Genomic DNA, 19321 nt, shown 5'->3' on the forward strand with positions numbered 1-19321 from the left:
CTTCCTCCGCGCATTCTTGTACAAACTGAGTTCATTACTGTAATTTCGCATCTTACGTTTAATACAGTAGTTTAAAATGCTTGTGGAAGCATCTTCGTCGCACCTGAGAGTTTGTATGAAAAGAGGGCTGGCAGGTGTAGTGACATAAAATTTAAAAGAAGAGAGGGAGCCAACAGCACCCGGTGTTCCCAGGCGGTCACCCATCCAAGTACTAACCGGGCCCGATGTTGCTTAACTTCGGTGATCGGACGAGAACCGGTGTATTCAACATGGTATGGCCGTTGGCGTCCTTATACTGTAGCCGCACGGCACAAGAAGGCTTCGCCTCTCCTCCCAATACACGCAATCGCCATTTTCGGTGGCACATTTGACGCAAAGCACGTCCTTCCACCTCGAAGGCGACGCGCAGTGCGGCGCGCCGCCACGTGGGTCAGACGCACAACACAGCTGCTCGTTGCACCGCCTGTCATTCGTTTGGTTCGTGCGGCCTCCGACACTCGCGGGAGACGCACCTTGTTATTGTTGTCCGTCGCAGGGATTGCGCGCGGCCGGGCGGCGGGTGGACTGCGCGGGGTGTGGCAGTGTCCTGCTGGACCGAGAGAAGCGTTCTCACCTGCCTGACACGCGTCGCGCTTCTAGATATTTGCGTAATTCGCACGGTGCATAATCGGCTGTCACCTTCCGTCCCGACTTGTCCCGACTTTGCTCGACTGCCGCTCGCTGCCGCTCGGGTCGCGGTCCATATGACAGCACAAGCACGAGGAACATCTGCGAGATGGGCGCGGGCCGAACCGGCGTGTCCGAGGCGACGTGTGCGGCCGTTCGGAGCTACCAGAGCAGCTCTGTGCCGCGCCGTGCCGTGGAAAGGTGCGAAAACATGCACACAAGACACAGGCTTTTCGACAAAGTATCCATCTCTTGTAGCGACGAAAGGTAAATTTTTGTTTACAAATTTGCCGTTGTGCACTGCTACAAAACAATATGCCCTGACGTATTTCACAACATTTCTGTCACTTCATACTGTTTTGTTATTTCCAGAGACTCTTTGCAAGTCTTCCTTGGCGCACTCTTTTCAAACTGAGTTCCTTAATATCGTATCTTACGATAGTTTAAAATCAGTATGGAAGCATCTTTGTCGCATGAGAAAGGTAGCATGAAAAAACGGCTGGCAGGGGTAGCGACAAGAAAGCAAGAAATGAAGACAGCCAGAGTTCCCAGGCGGTCGCCGATCCGAATATAAACGTTGTTGCTTATCTTCGGTGGTCGGACGGGAACAGGTTTTTTTTAATGTAGTTAGTTTTTGGAATTTAGCGCTCCTACAAAACAGTAGGCTCTGACGCATTTCAAGAGCACATCTGTCGATTCGCAGTGTTTCGTTATTTTCAACGAGTTCCTAGCACTCTTCCTCCGCGCATTCTTGTACAAACTGAGTTCATTACTGTAATTTCGCATCTTACGTTTAATACAGTAGTTTAAAATGCTTGTGGAAGCATCTTCGTCGCACCTGAGAGTTTGTATGAAAAGAGGGCTGGCAGGTGTAGTGACATAAAATTTAAAAGAAGAGAGGGAGCCAACAGCACCCGGTGTTCCCAGGCGGTCACCCATCCAAGTACTAACCGGGCCCGATGTTGCTTAACTTCGGTGATCGGACGAGAACCGGTGTATTCAACATGGTATGGCCGTTGGCGTCCTTATACTGTAGCCGCACGGCACAAGAAAGCTTCGCCTCTCCTCCCAATACACGCAATCGCCATTTTCGGTGGCACATTTGACGCAAAGCACGTCCTTCCACCTCGAAGGCGACGCGCAGTGCGGCGCGCCGCCACGTGGGTCAGACGCACAACACAGCTGCTCGTTGCACCGCCTGTCATTCGTTTGGTTCGTGCGGCCTCCGACACTCGCGGGAGACGCACCTTGTTATTGTTGTCCGTCGCAGGGATTGCGCGCGGCCGGGCGGCGGGTGGACTGCGCGGGGTGTGGCAGTGTCCTGCTGGACCGAGAGAAGCGTTCTCACCTGCCTGACACGCGTCGCGCTTCTAGATATTTGCGTAATTCGCACGGTGCATAATCGGCTGTCACCTTCCGTCCCGACTTGTCCCGACTTTGCTCGACTGCCGCTCGCTGCCGCTCGGGTCGCGGTCCATATGACAGCACAAGCACGAGGAACATCTGCGAGATGGGCGCGGGCCGAACCGGCGTGTCCGAGGCGACGTGTGCGGCCGTTCGGAGCTACCAGAGCAGCTCTGTGCCGCGCCGTGCCGTGGAAAGGTGCGAAAACATGCACACAAGACACAGGCTTTTCGACAAAGTATCCATCTCTTGTAGCGACGAAAGGTAAATTTTTGTTTACAAATTTGCCGTTGTGCACTGCTACAAAACAATATGCCCTGACGTATTTCACAACATTTCTGTCACTTCATACTGTTTTGTTATTTCCAGAGACTCTTTGCAAGTCTTCCTTGGCGCACTCTTTTCAAACTGAGTTCCTTAATATCGTATCTTACGATAGTTTAAAATCAGTATGGAAGCATCTTTGTCACATGAGAAAGGTAGCATGAAAAAACGGCTGGCAGGGGTAGCGACAAGAAAGCAAGAAATGAAGACAGCCAGAGTTCCCAGGCGGTCGCCGATCCGAATATAAACGTTGTTGCTTATCTTCGGTGGTCGGACGGGAACAGGTTTCTTTTAATGTAGTTAGTTTTTGGAATTTAGCGCTCCTACAAAACAGTAGGCTCTGACGCATTTCAAGAGCACATCTGTCGATTCGCAGTGTTTCGTTATTTTCAACGAGTTCCTAGCACTCTTCCTCCGCGCATTCTTGTACAAACTGAGTTCATTACTGTAATTTCGCATCTTACGTTTAATACAGTAGTTTAAAATGCTTGTGGAAGCATCTTCGTCGCACCTGAGAGTTTGTATGAAAAGAGGGCTGGCAGGTGTAGTGCCATAAAATTTAAAAGAAGAGAGGGAGCCAACAGCACCCGGTGTTCCCAGGCGGTCACCCATCCAAGTACTAACCGGGCCCGATGTTGCTTAACTTCGGTGATCGGACGAGAACCGGTGTATTCAACATGGTATGGCCGTTGGCGTCCTTATACTGTAGCCGCACGGCACAAGAAGGCTTCGCCTCTCCTCCCAATACACGCAATCGCCATTTTCGGTGGCACATTTGACGCAAAGCACGTCCTTCCACCTCGAAGGCGACGCGCAGTGCGGCGCGCCGCCACGTGGGTCAGACGCACAACACAGCTGCTCGTTGCACCGCCTGTCATTCGTTTGGTTCGTGCGGCCTCCGACACTCGCGGGAGACGCACCTTGTTATTGTTGTCCGTCGCAGGGATTGCGCGCGGCCGGGCGGCGGGTGGACTGCGCGGGGTGTGGCAGTGTCCTGCTGGACCGAGAGAAGCGTTCTCACCTGCCTGACACGCGTCGCGCTTCTAGATATTTGCGTAATTCGCACGGTGCATAATCGGCTGTCACCTTCCGTCCCGACTTGTCCCGACTTTGCTCGACTGCCGCTCGCTGCCGCTCGGGTCGCGGTCCATATGACAGCACAAGCACGAGGAACATCTGCGAGATGGGCGCGGGCCGAACCGGCGTGTCCGAGGCGACGTGTGCGGCCGTTCGGAGCTACCAGAGCAGCTCTGTGCCGCGCCGTGCCGTGGAAAGGTGCGAAAACATGCACACAAGACACAGGCTTTTCGACAAAGTATCCATCTCTTGTAGCGACGAAAGGTAAATTTTTGTTTACAAATTTGCCGTTGTGCACTGCTACAAAACAATATGCCCTGACGTATTTCACAACATTTCTGTCACTTCATACTGTTTTGTTATTTCCAGAGACTCTTTGCAAGTCTTCCTTGGCGCACTCTTTTCAAACTGAGTTCCTTAATATCGTATCTTACGATAGTTTAAAATCAGTATGGAAGCATCTTTGTCGCATGAGAAAGGTAGCATGAAAAAACGGCTGGCAGGGGTAGCGACAAGAAAGCAAGAAATGAAGACAGCCAGAGTTCCCAGGCGGTCGCCGATCCGAATATAAACGTTGTTGCTTATCTTCGGTGGTCGGACGGGAACAGGTTTTTTTTAATGTAGTTAGTTTTTGGAATTTAGCGCTCCTACAAAACAGTAGGCTCTGACGCATTTCAAGAGCACATCTGTCGATTCGCAGTGTTTCGTTATTTTCAACGAGTTCCTAGCACTCTTCCTCCGCGCATTCTTGTACAAACTGAGTTCATTACTGTAATTTCGCATCTTACGTTTAATACAGTAGTTTAAAATGCTTGTGGAAGCATCTTCGTCGCACCTGAGAGTTTGTATGAAAAGAGGGCTGGCAGGTGTAGTGACATAAAATTTAAAAGAAGAGAGGGAGCCAACAGCACCCGGTGTTCCCAGGCGGTCACCCATCCAAGTACTAACCGGGCCCGATGTTGCTTAACTTCGGTGATCGGACGAGAACCGGTGTATTCAACATGGTATGGCCGTTGGCGTCCTTATACTGTAGCCGCACGGCACAAGAAGGCTTCGCCTCTCCTCCCAATACACGCAATCGCCATTTTCGGTGGCACATTTGACGCAAAGCACGTCCTTCCACCTCGAAGGCGACGCGCAGTGCGGCGCGCCGCCACGTGGGTCAGACGCACAACACAGCTGCTCGTTGCACCGCCTGTCATTCGTTTGGTTCGTGCGGCCTCCGACACTCGCGGGAGACGCACCTTGTTATTGTTGTCCGTCGCAGGGATTGCGCGCGGCCGGGCGGCGGGTGGACTGCGCGGGGTGTGGCAGTGTCCTGCTGGACCGAGAGAAGCGTTCTCACCTGCCTGACACGCGTCGCGCTTCTAGATATTTGCGTAATTCGCACGGTGCATAATCGGCTGTCACCTTCCGTCCCGACTTGTCCCGACTTTGCTCGACTGCCGCTCGCTGCCGCTCGGGTCGCGGTCCATATGACAGCACAAGCACGAGGAACATCTGCGAGATGGGCGCGGGCCGAACCGGCGTGTCCGAGGCGACGTGTGCGGCCGTTCGGAGCTACCAGAGCAGCTCTGTGCCGCGCCGTGCCGTGGAAAGGTGCGAAAACATGCACACAAGACACAGGCTTTTCGACAAAGTATCCATCTCTTGTAGCGACGAAAGGTAAATTTTTGTTTACAAATTTGCCGTTGTGCACTGCTACAAAACAATATGCCCTGACGTATTTCACAACATTTCTGTCACTTCATACTGTTTTGTTATTTCCAGAGACTCTTTGCAAGTCTTCCTTGGCGCACTCTTTTCAAACTGAGTTCCTTAATATCGTATCTTACGATAGTTTAAAATCAGTATGGAAGCATCTTTGTCACATGAGAAAGGTAGCATGAAAAAACGGCTGGCAGGGGTAGCGACAAGAAAGCAAGAAATGAAGACAGCCAGAGTTCCCAGGCGGTCGCCGATCCGAATATAAACGTTGTTGCTTATCTTCGGTGGTCGGACGGGAACAGGTTTTTTTTAATGTAGTTAGTTTTTGGAATTTAGCGCTCCTACAAAACAGTAGGCTCTGACGCATTTCAAGAGCACATCTGTCGATTCGCAGTGTTTCGTTATTTTCAACGAGTTCCTAGCACTCTTCCTCCGCGCATTCTTGTACAAACTGAGTTCATTACTGTAATTTCGCATCTTACGTTTAATACAGTAGTTTAAAATGCTTGTGGAAGCATCTTCGTCGCACCTGAGAGTTTGTATGAAAAGAGGGCTGGCAGGTGTAGTGCCATAAAATTTAAAAGAAGAGAGGGAGCCAACAGCACCCGGTGTTCCCAGGCGGTCACCCATCCAAGTACTAACCGGGCCCGATGTTGCTTAACTTCGGTGATCGGACGAGAACCGGTGTATTCAACATGGTATGGCCGTTGGCGTCCTTATACTGTAGCCGCACGGCACAAGAAGGCTTCGCCTCTCCTCCCAATACACGCAATCGCCATTTTCGGTGGCACATTTGACGCAAAGCACGTCCTTCCACCTCGAAGGCGACGCGCAGTGCGGCGCGCCGCCACGTGGGTCAGACGCACAACACAGCTGCTCGTTGCACCGCCTGTCATTCGTTTGGTTCGTGCGGCCTCCGACACTCGCGGGAGACGCACCTTGTTATTGTTGTCCGTCGCAGGGATTGCGCGCGGCCGGGCGGCGGGTGGACTGCGCGGGGTGTGGCAGTGTCCTGCTGGACCGAGAGAAGCGTTCTCACCTGCCTGACACGCGTCGCGCTTCTAGATATTTGCGTAATTCGCACGGTGCATAATCGGCTGTCACCTTCCGTCCCGACTTGTCCCGACTTTGCTCGACTGCCGCTCGCTGCCGCTCGGGTCGCGGTCCATATGACAGCACAAGCACGAGGAACATCTGCGAGATGGGCGCGGGCCGAACCGGCGTGTCCGAGGCGACGTGTGCGGCCGTTCGGAGCTACCAGAGCAGCTCTGTGCCGCGCCGTGCCGTGGAAAGGTGCGAAAACATGCACACAAGACACAGGCTTTTCGACAAAGTATCCATCTCTTGTAGCGACGAAAGGTAAATTTTTGTTTACAAATTTGCCGTTGTGCACTGCTACAAAACAATATGCCCTGACGTATTTCACAACATTTCTGTCACTTCATACTGTTTTGTTATTTCCAGAGACTCTTTGCAAGTCTTCCTTGGCGCACTCTTTTCAAACTGAGTTCCTTAATATCGTATCTTACGATAGTTTAAAATCAGAATGGAAGCATCTTTGTCGCATGAGAAAGGTAGCATGAAAAAACGGCTGGCAGGGGTAGCGACAAGAAAGCAAGAAATGAAGACAGCCAGAGTTCCCAGGCGGTCGCCGATCCGAATATAAACGTTGTTGCTTATCTTCGGTGGTCGGACGGGAACAGGTTTTTTTTAATGTAGTTAGTTTTTGGAATTTAGCGCTCCTACAAAACAGTAGGCTCTGACGCATTTCAAGAGCACATCTGTCGATTCGCAGTGTTTCGTTATTTTCAACGAGTTCCTAGCACTCTTCCTCCGCGCATTCTTGTACAAACTGAGTTCATTACTGTAATTTCGCATCTTACGTTTAATACAGTAGTTTAAAATGCTTGTGGAAGCATCTTCGTCGCACCTGAGAGTTTGTATGAAAAGAGGGCTGGCAGGTGTAGTGACATAAAATTTAAAAGAAGAGAGGGAGCCAACAGCACCCGGTGTTCCCAGGCGGTCACCCATCCAAGTACTAACCGGGCCCGATGTTGCTTAACTTCGGTGATCGGACGAGAACCGGTGTATTCAACATGGTATGGCCGTTGGCGTCCTTATACTGTAGCCGCACGGCACAAGAAGGCTTCGCCTCTCCTCCCAATACACGCAATCGCCATTTTCGGTGGCACATTTGACGCAAAGCACGTCCTTCCACCTCGAAGGCGACGCGCAGTGCGGCGCGCCGCCACGTGGGTCAGACGCACAACACAGCTGCTCGTTGCACCGCCTGTCATTCGTTTGGTTCGTGCGGCCTCCGACACTCGCGGGAGACGCACCTTGTTATTGTTGTCCGTCGCAGGGATTGCGCGCGGCCGGGCGGCGGGTGGACTGCGCGGGGTGTGGCAGTGTCCTGCTGGACCGAGAGAAGCGTTCTCACCTGCCTGACACGCGTCGCGCTTCTAGATATTTGCGTAATTCGCACGGTGCATAATCGGCTGTCACCTTCCGTCCCGACTTGTCCCGACTTTGCTCGACTGCCGCTCGCTGCCGCTCGGGTCGCGGTCCATATGACAGCACAAGCACGAGGAACATCTGCGAGATGGGCGCGGGCCGAACCGGCGTGTCCGAGGCGACGTGTGCGGCCGTTCGGAGCTACCAGAGCAGCTCTGTGCCGCGCCGTGCCGTGGAAAGGTGCGAAAACATGCACACAAGACACAGGCTTTTCGACAAAGTATCCATCTCTTGTAGCGACGAAAGGTAAATTTTTGTTTACAAATTTGCCGTTGTGCACTGCTACAAAACAATATGCCCTGACGTATTTCACAACATTTCTGTCACTTCATACTGTTTTGTTATTTCCAGAGACTCTTTGCAAGTCTTCCTTGGCGCACTCTTTTCAAACTGAGTTCCTTAATATCGTATCTTACGATAGTTTAAAATCAGTATGGAAGCATCTTTGTCGCATGAGAAAGGTAGCATGAAAAAACGGCTGGCAGGGGTAGCGACAAGAAAGCAAGAAATGAAGACAGCCAGAGTTCCCAGGCGGTCGCCGATCCGAATATAAACGTTGTTGCTTATCTTCGGTGGTCGGACGGGAACAGGTTTTTTTTAATGTAGTTAGTTTTTGGAATTTAGCGCTCCTACAAAACAGTAGGCTCTGACGCATTTCAAGAGCACATCTGTCGATTCGCAGTGTTTCGTTATTTTCAACGAGTTCCTAGCACTCTTCCTCCGCGCATTCTTGTACAAACTGAGTTCATTACTGTAATTTCGCATCTTACGTTTAATACAGTAGTTTAAAATGCTTGTGGAAGCATCTTCGTCGCACCTGAGAGTTTGTATGAAAAGAGGGCTGGCAGGTGTAGTGACATAAAATTTAAAAGAAGAGAGGGAGCCAACAGCACCCGGTGTTCCCAGGCGGTCACCCATCCAAGTACTAACCGGGCCCGATGTTGCTTAACTTCGGTGATCGGACGAGAACCGGTGTATTCAACATGGTATGGCCGTTGGCGTCCTTATACTGTAGCCGCACGGCACAAGAAGGCTTCGCCTCTCCTCCCAATACACGCAATCGCCATTTTCGGTGGCACATTTGACGCAAAGCACGTCCTTCCACCTCGAAGGCGACGCGCAGTGCGGCGCGCCGCCACGTGGGTCAGACGCACAACACAGCTGCTCGTTGCACCGCCTGTCATTCGTTTGGTTCGTGCGGCCTCCGACACTCGCGGGAGACGCACCTTGTTATTGTTGTCCGTCGCAGGGATTGCGCGCGGCCGGGCGGCGGGTGGACTGCGCGGGGTGTGGCAGTGTCCTGCTGGACCGAGAGAAGCGTTCTCACCTGCCTGACACGCGTCGCGCTTCTAGATATTTGCGTAATTCGCACGGTGCATAATCGGCTGTCACCTTCCGTCCCGACTTGTCCCGACTTTGCTCGACTGCCGCTCGCTGCCGCTCGGGTCGCGGTCCATATGACAGCACAAGCACGAGGAACATCTGCGAGATGGGCGCGGGCCGAACCGGCGTGTCCGAGGCGACGTGTGCGGCCGTTCGGAGCTACCAGAGCAGCTCTGTGCCGCGCCGTGCCGTGGAAAGGTGCGAAAACATGCACACAAGACACAGGCTTTTCGACAAAGTATCCATCTCTTGTAGCGACGAAAGGTAAATTTTTGTTTACAAATTTGCCGTTGTGCACTGCTACAAAACAATATGCCCTGACGTATTTCACAACATTTCTGTCACTTCATACTGTTTTGTTATTTCCAGAGACTCTTTGCAAGTCTTCCTTGGCGCACTCTTTTCAAACTGAGTTCCTTAATATCGTATCTTACGATAGTTTAAAATCAGTATGGAAGCATCTTTGTCGCATGAGAAAGGTAGCATGAAAAAACGGCTGGCAGGGGTAGCGACAAGAAAGCAAGAAATGAAGACAGCCAGAGTTCCCAGGCGGTCGCCGATCCGAATATAAACGTTGTTGCTTATCTTCGGTGGTCGGACGGGAACAGGTTTTTTTTAATGTAGTTAGTTTTTGGAATTTAGCGCTCCTACAAAACAGTAGGCTCTGACGCATTTCAAGAGCACATCTGTCGATTCGCAGTGTTTCGTTATTTTCAACGAGTTCCTAGCACTCTTCCTCCGCGCATTCTTGTACAAACTGAGTTCATTACTGTAATTTCGCATCTTACGTTTAATACAGTAGTTTAAAATGCTTGTGGAAGCATCTTCGTCGCACCTGAGAGTTTGTATGAAAAGAGGGCTGGCAGGTGTAGTGACATAAAATTTAAAAGAAGAGAGGGAGCCAACAGCACCCGGTGTTCCCAGGCGGTCACCCATCCAAGTACTAACCGGGCCCGATGTTGCTTAACTTCGGTGATCGGACGAGAACCGGTGTATTCAACATGGTATGGCCGTTGGCGTCCTTATACTGTAGCCGCACGGCACAAGAAGGCTTCGCCTCTCCTCCCAATACACGCAATCGCCATTTTCGGTGGCACATTTGACGCAAAGCACGTCCTTCCACCTCGAAGGCGACGCGCAGTGCGGCGCGCCGCCACGTGGGTCAGACGCACAACACAGCTGCTCGTTGCACCGCCTGTCATTCGTTTGGTTCGTGCGGCCTCCGACACTCGCGGGAGACGCACCTTGTTATTGTTGTCCGTCGCAGGGATTGCGCGCGGCCGGGCGGCGGGTGGACTGCGCGGGGTGTGGCAGTGTCCTGCTGGACCGAGAGAAGCGTTCTCACCTGCCTGACACGCGTCGCGCTTCTAGATATTTGCGTAATTCGCACGGTGCATAATCGGCTGTCACCTTCCGTCCCGACTTGTCCCGACTTTGCTCGACTGCCGCTCGCTGCCGCTCGGGTCGCGGTCCATATGACAGCACAAGCACGAGGAACATCTGCGAGATGGGCGCGGGCCGAACCGGCGTGTCCGAGGCGACGTGTGCGGCCGTTCGGAGCTACCAGAGCAGCTCTGTGCCGCGCCGTGCCGTGGAAAGGTGCGAAAACATGCACACAAGACACAGGCTTTTCGACAAAGTATCCATCTCTTGTAGCGACGAAAGGTAAATTTTTGTTTACAAATTTGCCGTTATGCACTGCTACAAAACAATATGCCCTGACGTATTTCACAACATTTCTGTCACTTCATACTGTTTTGTTATTTCCAGAGACTCTTTGCAAGTCTTCCTTGGCGCACTCTTTTCAAACTGAGTTCCTTAATATCGTATCTTACGATAGTTTAAAATCAGTATGGAAGCATCTTTGTCACATGAGAAAGGTAGCATGAAAAAACGGCTGGCAGGGGTAGCGACAAGAAAGCAAGAAATGAAGACAGCCAGAGTTCCCAGGCGGTCGCCGATCCGAATATAAACGTTGTTGCTTATCTTCGGTGGTCGGACGGGAACAGGTTTTTTTTAATGTAGTTAGTTTTTGGAATTTAGCGCTCCTACAAAACAGTAGGCTCTGACGCATTTCAAGAGCACATCTGTCGATTCGCAGTGTTTCGTTATTTTCAACGAGTTCCTAGCACTCTTCCTCCGCGCATTCTTGTACAAACTGAGTTCATTACTGTAATTTCGCATCTTACGTTTAATACAGTAGTTTAAAATGCTTGTGGAAGCATCTTCGTCGCACCTGAGAGTTTGTATGAAAAGAGGGCTGGCAGGTGTAGTGACATAAAATTTAAAAGAAGAGAGGGAGCCAACAGCACCCGGTGTTCCCAGGCGGTCACCCATCCAAGTACTAACCGGGCCCGATGTTGCTTAACTTCGGTGATCGGACGAGAACCGGTGTATTCAACATGGTATGGCCGTTGGCGTCCTTATACTGTAGCCGCACGGCACAAGAAGGCTTCGCCTCTCCTCCCAATACACGCAATCGCCATTTTCGGTGGCACATTTGACGCAAAGCACGTCCTTCCACCTCGAAGGCGACGCGCAGTGCGGCGCGCCGCCACGTGGGTCAGACGCACAACACAGCTGCTCGTTGCACCGCCTGTCATTCGTTTGGTTCGTGCGGCCTCCGACACTCGCGGGAGACGCACCTTGTTATTGTTGTCCGTCGCAGGGATTGCGCGCGGCCGGGCGGCGGGTGGACTGCGCGGGGTGTGGCAGTGTCCTGCTGGACCGAGAGAAGCGTTCTCACCTGCCTGACACGCGTCGCGCTTCTAGATATTTGCGTAATTCGCACGGTGCATAATCGGCTGTCACCTTCCGTCCCGACTTGTCCCGACTTTGCTCGACTGCCGCTCGCTGCCGCTCGGGTCGCGGTCCATATGACAGCACAAGCACGAGGAACATCTGCGAGATGGGCGCGGGCCGAACCGGCGTGTCCGAGGCGACGTGTGCGGCCGTTCGGAGCTACCAGAGCAGCTCTGTGCCGCGCCGTGCCGTGGAAAGGTGCGAAAACATGCACACAAGACACAGGCTTTTCGACAAAGTATCCATCTCTTGTAGCGACGAAAGGTAAATTTTTGTTTACAAATTTGCCGTTGTGCACTGCTACAAAACAATATGCCCTGACGTATTTCACAACATTTCTGTCACTTCATACTGTTTTGTTATTTCCAGAGACTCTTTGCAAGTCTTCCTTGGCGCACTCTTTTCAAACTGAGTTCCTTAATATCGTATCTTACGATAGTTTAAAATCAGTATGGAAGCATCTTTGTCACATGAGAAAGGTAGCATGAAAAAACGGCTGGCAGGGGTAGCGACAAGAAAGCAAGAAATGAAGACAGCCAGAGTTCCCAGGCGGTCGCCGATCCGAATATAAACGTTGTTGCTTATCTTCGGTGGTCGGACGGGAACAGGTTTTTTTTAATGTAGTTAGTTTTTGGAATTTAGCGCTCCTACAAAACAGTAGGCTCTGACGCATTTCAAGAGCACATCTGTCGATTCGCAGTGTTTCGTTATTTTCAACGAGTTCCTAGCACTCTTCCTCCGCGCATTCTTGTACAAACTGAGTTCATTACTGTAATTTCGCATCTTACGTTTAATACAGTAGTTTAAAATGCTTGTGGAAGCATCTTCGTCGCACCTGAGAGTTTGTATGAAAAGAGGGCTGGCAGGTGTAGTGACATAAAATTTAAAAGAACAGAGGGAGCCAACAGCACCCGGTGTTCCCAGGCGGTCACCCATCCAAGTACTAACCGGGCCCGATGTTGCTTAACTTCGGTGATCGGACGAGAACCGGTGTATTCAACATGGTATGGCCGTTGGCGTCCTTATACTGTAGCCGCACGGCACAAGAAGGCTTCGCCTCTCCTCCCAATACACGCAATCGCCATTTTCGGTGGCACATTTGACGCAAAGCACGTCCTTCCACCTCGAAGGCGACGCGCAGTGCGGCGCGCCGCCACGTGGGTCAGACGCACAACACAGCTGCTCGTTGCACCGCCTGTCATTCGTTTGGTTCGTGCGGCCTCCGACACTCGCGGGAGACGCACCTTGTTATTGTTGTCCGTCGCAGGGATTGCGCGCGGCCGGGCGGCGGGTGGACTGCGCGGGGTGTGGCAGTGTCCTGCTGGACCGAGAGAAGCGTTCTCACCTGCCTGACACGCGTCGCGCTTCTAGATATTTGCGTAATTCGCACGGTGCATAATCGGCTGTCACCTTCCGTCCCGACTTGTCCCGACTTTGCTCGACTGCCGCTCGCTGCCGCTCGGGTCGCGGTCCATATGACAGCACAAGCACGAGGAACATCTGCGAGATGGGCGCGGGCCGAACCGGCGTGTCCGAGGCGACGTGTGCGGCCGTTCGGAGCTACCAGAGCAGCTCTGTGCCGCGCCGTGCCGTGGAAAGGTGCGAAAACATGCACACAAGACACAGGCTTTTCGACAAAGTATCCATCTCTTGTAGCGACGAAAGGTAAATTTTTGTTTACAAATTTGCCGTTGTGCACTGCTACAAAACAATATGCCCTGACGTATTTCACAACATTTCTGTCACTTCATACTGTTTTGTTATTTCCAGAGACTCTTTGCAAGTCTTCCTTGGCGCACTCTTTTCAAACTGAGTTCCTTAATATCGTATCTTACGATAGTTTAAAATCAGTATGGAAGCATCTTTGTCACATGAGAAAGGTAGCATGAAAAAACGGCTGGCAGGGGTAGCGACAAGAAAGCAAGAAATGAAGACAGCCAGAGTTCCCAGGCGGTCGCCGATCCGAATATAAACGTTGTTGCTTATCTTCGGTGGTCGGACGGGAACAGGTTTTTTTTAATGTAGTTAGTTTTTGGAATTTAGCGCTCCTACAAAACAGTAGGCTCTGACGCATTTCAAGAGCACATCTGTCGATTCGCAGTGTTTCGTTATTTTCAACGAGTTCCTAGCACTCTTCCTCCGCGCATTCTTGTACAAACTGAGTTCATTACTGTAATTTCGCATCTTACGTTTAATACAGTAGTTTAAAATGCTTGTGGAAGCATCTTCGTCGCACCTGAGAGTTTGTATGAAAAGAGGGCTGGCAGGTGTAGTGACATAAAATTTAAAAGAAGAGAGGGAGCCAACAGCACCCGGTGTTCCCAGGCGGTCACCCATCCAAGTACTAACCGGGCCCGATGTTGCTTAACTTCGGTGATCGGACGAGAACCGGTGTATTCAACATGGTATGGCCGTTGGCGTACTTATACTGTAGCCGCACGGCACAAGAAGGCTTCGCCTCTCCTCCCAATACACGCAATCGCCATTTTCGGTGGCACATTTGACGCAAAGCACGTCCTTCCACCTCGAAGGCGACGCGCAGTGCGGCGCGCCGCCACGTGGGTCAGACGCACAACACAGCTGCTCGTTGCACCGCCTGTCATTCGTTTGGTTCGTGCGGCCTCCGACACTCGCGGGAGACGCACCTTGTTATTGTTGTCCGTCGCAGGGATTGCGCGCGGCCGGGCGGCGGGTGGACTGCGCGGGGTGTGGCAGTGTCCTGCTGGACCGAGAGAAGCGTTCTCACCTGCCTGACACGCGTCGCGCTTCTAGATATTTGCGTAATTCGCACGGTGCATAATCGGCTGTCACCTTCCGTCCCGACTTGTCCCGACTTTGCTCGACTGCCGCTCGCTGCCGCTCGGGTCGCGGTCCATATGACAGCACAAGCACGAGGAACATCTGCGAGATGGGCGCGGGCCGAACCGGCGTGTCCGAGGCCACGTGTGCGGCCGTTCGGAGCTACCAGAGCAGCTCTGTGCCGCGCCGTGCCGTGGAAAGGTGCGAAAACATGCACACAAGACACAGGCTTTTCGACAAAGTATCCATCTCTTGTAGCGACGAAAGGTAAATTTTTGTTTACAAATTTGCCGTTGTGCACTGCTACAAAACAATATGCCCTGACGTATTTCACAACATTTCTGTCACTTCATACTGTTTTGTTATTTCCAGAGACTCTTTGCAAGTCTTCCTTGGCGCACTCTTTTCAAACTGAGTTCCTTAATATCGTATCTTACGATAGTTTAAAATCAGTATGGAAGCATCTTTGTCACATGAGAAAGGTAGCATGAAAAAACGGCTGGCAGGGGTAGCGACAAGAAAGCAAGAAATGAAGACAGCCAGAGTTCCCAGGCGGTCGCCGATCCGAATATAAACGTTGTTGCTTATCTTCGGTGGTCGGACGGGAACAGGTTTTTTTTAATGTAGTTAGTTTTTGGAATTTAGCGCTCCTACAAAACAGTAGGCTCTGACGCATTTCAAGAGCACATCTGTCGATTCGCAGTGTTTCGTTATTTTCAACGAGTTCCTAGCACTCTTCCTCCGCGCATTCTTGTACAAACTGAGTTCATTACTGTAATTTCGCATCTTACGTTTAATACAGTAGTTTAAAATGCTTGTGGAAGCATCTTCGTCGCACCTGAGAGTTTGTATGAAAAGAGGGCTGGCAGGTGTAGTGACATAAAATTTAAAAGAAGAGAGGGAGCCAACAGCACCCGGTGTTCCCAGGCGGTCACCCATCCAAGTACTAACCGGGCCCGATGTTGCTTAACTTCGGTGATCGGACGAGAACCGGTGTATTCAACATGGTATGGCCGTTGGCGTCCTTATACTGTAGCCGCACGGCACAAGAAGGCTTCGCCTCTCCTCCCAATACACGCAATCGCCATTTTCGGTGGCACATTTGACGCAAAGCACGTCCTTCCACCTCGAAGGCGACGCGCAGTGCGGCGCGCCGCCACGTGGGTCAGACGCACAACACAGCTGCTCGTTGCACCGCCTGTCATTCGTTTGGTTCGTGCGGCCTCCGACACTCGCGGGAGACGCACCTTGTTATTGTTGTCCGTCGCAGGGATTGCGCGCGGCCGGGCGGCGGGTGGACTGCGCGGGGTGTGGCAGTGTCCTGCTGGACCGAGAGAAGCGTTCTCACCTGCCTGACACGCGTCGCGCTTCTAGATATTTGCGTAATTCGCACGGTGCATAATCGGCTGTCACCTTCCGTCCCGACTTGTCCCGACTTTGCTCGACTGCCGCTCGCTGCCGCTCGGGTCGCGGTCCATATGACAGCACAAGCACGAGGAACATCTGCGAGATGGGCGCGGGCCGAACCGGCGTGTCCGAGGCGACGTGTGCGGCCGTTCGGAGCTACCAGAGCAGCTCTGTGCCGCGCCGTGCCGTGGAAAGGTGCGAAAACATGCACACAAGACACAGGCTTTTCGACAAAGTATCCATCTCTTGTAGCGACGAAAGGTAAATTTTTGTTTACAAATTTGCCGTTGTGCACTGCTACAAAACAATATGCCCTGACGTATTTCACAACATTTCTGTCACTTCATACTGTTTTGTTATTTCCAGAGACTCTTTGCAAGTCTTCCTTGGCGCACTCTTTTCAAACTGAGTTCCTTAATATCGTATCTTACGATAGTTTAAAATCAGTATGGAAGCATCTTTGTCACATGAGAAAGGTAGCATGAAAAAACGGCTGGCAGGGGTAGCGACAAGAAAGCAAGAAATGAAGACAGCCAGAGTTCCCAGGCGGTCGCCGATCCGAATATAAACGTTGTTGCTTATCTTCGGTGGTCGGACGGGAACAGGTTTTTTTTAATGTAGTTAGTTTTTGGAATTTAGCGCTCCTACAAAACAGTAGGCTCTGACGCATTTCAAGAGCACATCTGTCGATTCGCAGTGTTTCGTTATTTTCAACGAGTTCCTAGCACTCTTCCTCCGCGCATTCTTGTACAAACTGAGTTCATTACTGTAATTTCGCATCTTACGTTTAATACAGTAGTTTAAAATGCTTGTGGAAGCATCTTCGTCGCACCTGAGAGTTTGTATGAAAAGAGGGCTGGCAGGTGTAGTGACATAAAATTTAAAAGAAGAGAGGGAGCCAACAGCACCCGGTGTTCCCAGGCGGTCACCCATCCAAGTACTAACCGGGCCCGATGTTGCTTAACTTCGGTGATCGGACGAGAACCGGTGTATTCAACATGGTATGGCCGTTGGCGTCCTTATACTGTAGCCGCACGGCACAAGAAGGCTTCGCCTCTCCTCCCAATACACGCAATCGCCATTTTCGGTGGCACATTTGACGCAAAGCACGTCCTTCCACCTCGAAGGCGACGCGCAGTGCGGCGCGCCGCCACGTGGGTCAGACGCACAACACAGCTGCTCGTTGCACCGCCTGTCATTCGTTTGGTTCGTGCGGCCTCCGACACTCGCGGGAGACGCACCTTGTTATTGTTGTCCGTCGCAGGGATTGCGCGCGGCCGGGCGGCGGGTGGACTGCGCGGGGTGTGGCAGTGTCCTGCTGGACCGAGAGAAGCGTTCTCACCTGCCTGACACGCGTCGCGCTTCTAGATATTTGCGTAATTCGCACGGTGCATAATCGGCTGTCACCTTCCGTCCCGACTTGTCCCGACTTTGCTCGACTGCCGCTCGCTGCCGCTCGGGTCGCGGTCCATATGACAGCACAAGCACGAGGAACATCTGCGAGATGGGCGCGGGCCGAACCGGCGTGTCCGAGGCGACGTGTGCGGCCGTTCGGAGCTACCAGAGCAGCTCTGTGCCGCGCCGTGCCGTGGAAAGGTGCGAAAACATGCACACAAGACACAGGCTTTTCGACAAAGTATCCATCTCTTGTAGCGACGAAAGGTAAATTTTTGTTTACAAATTTGCCGTTGTGCACTGCTACAAAACAATATGCCCTGACGTATTTCACAACATTTCTGTCACTTCATACTGTTTTGTTATTTCCAGAGACTCTTTGCAAGTCTTCCTTGGCGCACTCTTTTCAAACTGAGTTCCTTAATATCGTATCTTACGATAGTTTAAAATCAGTATGGAAGCATCTTTGTCGCATGAGAAAGGTAGCATGAAAAAACGGCTGGCAGGGGTAGCGACAAGAAAGCAAGAAATGAAGACAGCCAGAGTTCCCAGGCGGTCGCCGATCCGAATATAAACGTTGTTGCTTATCTTCGGTGGTCGGACGGGAACAGGTTTTTTTTAATGTAGTTAGTTTTTGGAATTTAGCGCTCCTACAAAACAGTAGGCTCTGACGCATTTCAAGAGCACATCTGTCGATTCGCAGTGTTTCGTTATTTTCAACGAGTTCCTAGCACTCTTCCTCCGCGCATTCTTGTACAAACTGAGTTCATTACTGTAATTTCGCATCTTACGTTTAATACAGTAGTTTAAAATGCTTGTGGAAGCATCTTCGTCGCACCTGAGAGTTTGTATGAAAAGAGGGCTGGCAGGTGTAGTGACATAAAATTTAAAAGAAGAGAGGGAGCCAACAGCACCCGGTGTTCCCAGGCGGTCACCCATCCAAGTACTAACCGGGCCCGATGTTGCTTAACTTCGGTGATCGGACGAGAACCGGTGTATTCAACATGGTATGGCCGTTGGCGTCCTTATACTGTAGCCGCACGGCACAAGCAGGCTTCGCCTCTCCTCCCAATACACGCAATCGCCATTTTCGGTGGCACATTTGACGCAAAGCACGTCCTTCCACCTCGAAGGCGACGCGCAGTGCGGCGCGCCGCCACGTGGGTCAGACGCACAACACAGCTGCTCGTTGCACCGCCTGTCATTCGTTTGGTTCGTGCGGCCTCCGACACTCGCGGGAGACGCACCTTGTTATTGTTGTCCGTCGCAGGGATTGCGCGCGGCCGGGCGGCGGGTGGACTGCGCGGGGTGTGGCAGTGTCCTGCTGGACCGAGAGAAGCGTTCTCACCTGCCTGACACGCGTCGCGCTTCTAGATATTTGCGTAATTCGCACGGTGCATAATCGGCTGTCACCTTCCGTCCCGACTTGTCCCGACTTTGCTCGACTGCCGCTCGCTGCCGCTCGGGTCGCGGTCCATGTGACAGCACAAGCACGAGGAACATCTGCGAGATGGGCGCGGGCCGAACCGGCGTGTCCGAGGCGACGTGTGCGGCCGTTCGGAGCTACCAGAGCAGCTCTGTGCCGCGCCGTGCCGTGGAAAGGTGCGAAAGCATGCACACAAGACACAGGCTTTTCGACAAAGTATCCATCTCTTGTAGCGACGAAAGGTAAATTTTTGTTTACAAATTTGCCGTTGTGCACTGCTACAAAACAATATGCCCTGACGTATTTCACAACATTTCTGTCACTTCATACTGTTTTGTTATTTCCAGAGACTCTTTGCAAGTCTTCCTTGGCGCACTCTTTTCAAACTGAGTTCCTTAATATCGTATCTTACGATAG

At 51.9% G+C, this 19321-nt stretch overlaps 14 non-coding genes across 14 annotated transcripts; all 14 read right to left on the reverse strand.

Annotated features, from left to right (window-relative positions):
* Positions 1-167: 167 nt before the first annotated feature.
* On the reverse strand, positions 168-286 carry LOC126313848 (5S ribosomal RNA). Its single transcript, XR_007555458.1, has one exon. It is a non-coding gene; the product is annotated as a 5S ribosomal RNA (ribosomal RNA).
* A 1282-nt stretch (positions 287-1568) lies between these two features.
* On the reverse strand, positions 1569-1687 carry LOC126313849 (5S ribosomal RNA). The gene has a single exon (XR_007555459.1). It is a non-coding gene; the product is annotated as a 5S ribosomal RNA (ribosomal RNA).
* A 1282-nt stretch (positions 1688-2969) lies between these two features.
* LOC126313850 (5S ribosomal RNA) lies at positions 2970-3088 on the reverse strand. The gene has a single exon (XR_007555460.1). It is a non-coding gene; the product is annotated as a 5S ribosomal RNA (ribosomal RNA).
* Positions 3089-4370: 1282 nt separating this feature from the next.
* LOC126313851 (5S ribosomal RNA) lies at positions 4371-4489 on the reverse strand. The gene has a single exon (XR_007555461.1). It is a non-coding gene; the product is annotated as a 5S ribosomal RNA (ribosomal RNA).
* Positions 4490-5771: 1282 nt separating this feature from the next.
* LOC126313854 (5S ribosomal RNA) lies at positions 5772-5890 on the reverse strand. Its single transcript, XR_007555462.1, has one exon. It is a non-coding gene; the product is annotated as a 5S ribosomal RNA (ribosomal RNA).
* A 1282-nt stretch (positions 5891-7172) lies between these two features.
* LOC126313856 (5S ribosomal RNA) lies at positions 7173-7291 on the reverse strand. Its single transcript, XR_007555464.1, has one exon. It is a non-coding gene; the product is annotated as a 5S ribosomal RNA (ribosomal RNA).
* A 1282-nt stretch (positions 7292-8573) lies between these two features.
* LOC126313857 (5S ribosomal RNA) lies at positions 8574-8692 on the reverse strand. Its single transcript, XR_007555465.1, has one exon. It is a non-coding gene; the product is annotated as a 5S ribosomal RNA (ribosomal RNA).
* Positions 8693-9974: 1282 nt separating this feature from the next.
* LOC126313858 (5S ribosomal RNA) lies at positions 9975-10093 on the reverse strand. Its single transcript, XR_007555466.1, has one exon. It is a non-coding gene; the product is annotated as a 5S ribosomal RNA (ribosomal RNA).
* A 1282-nt stretch (positions 10094-11375) lies between these two features.
* On the reverse strand, positions 11376-11494 carry LOC126313859 (5S ribosomal RNA). Its single transcript, XR_007555467.1, has one exon. It is a non-coding gene; the product is annotated as a 5S ribosomal RNA (ribosomal RNA).
* Positions 11495-12776: 1282 nt separating this feature from the next.
* On the reverse strand, positions 12777-12895 carry LOC126313860 (5S ribosomal RNA). Its single transcript, XR_007555468.1, has one exon. It is a non-coding gene; the product is annotated as a 5S ribosomal RNA (ribosomal RNA).
* A 1282-nt stretch (positions 12896-14177) lies between these two features.
* LOC126313861 (5S ribosomal RNA) lies at positions 14178-14296 on the reverse strand. The gene has a single exon (XR_007555469.1). It is a non-coding gene; the product is annotated as a 5S ribosomal RNA (ribosomal RNA).
* Positions 14297-15578: 1282 nt separating this feature from the next.
* Positions 15579-15697, reverse strand: LOC126313862 (5S ribosomal RNA). The gene has a single exon (XR_007555470.1). It is a non-coding gene; the product is annotated as a 5S ribosomal RNA (ribosomal RNA).
* A 1282-nt stretch (positions 15698-16979) lies between these two features.
* On the reverse strand, positions 16980-17098 carry LOC126313863 (5S ribosomal RNA). Its single transcript, XR_007555471.1, has one exon. It is a non-coding gene; the product is annotated as a 5S ribosomal RNA (ribosomal RNA).
* A 1282-nt stretch (positions 17099-18380) lies between these two features.
* Positions 18381-18499, reverse strand: LOC126313865 (5S ribosomal RNA). The gene has a single exon (XR_007555472.1). It is a non-coding gene; the product is annotated as a 5S ribosomal RNA (ribosomal RNA).
* Positions 18500-19321: the final 822 nt, after the last annotated feature.

This window comes from Schistocerca gregaria, unplaced genomic scaffold (genome assembly GCF_023897955.1).
Source record: "Schistocerca gregaria isolate iqSchGreg1 unplaced genomic scaffold, iqSchGreg1.2 ptg000507l, whole genome shotgun sequence".
NCBI classification, from domain to species: domain Eukaryota; kingdom Metazoa; phylum Arthropoda; class Insecta; order Orthoptera; family Acrididae; genus Schistocerca; species Schistocerca gregaria.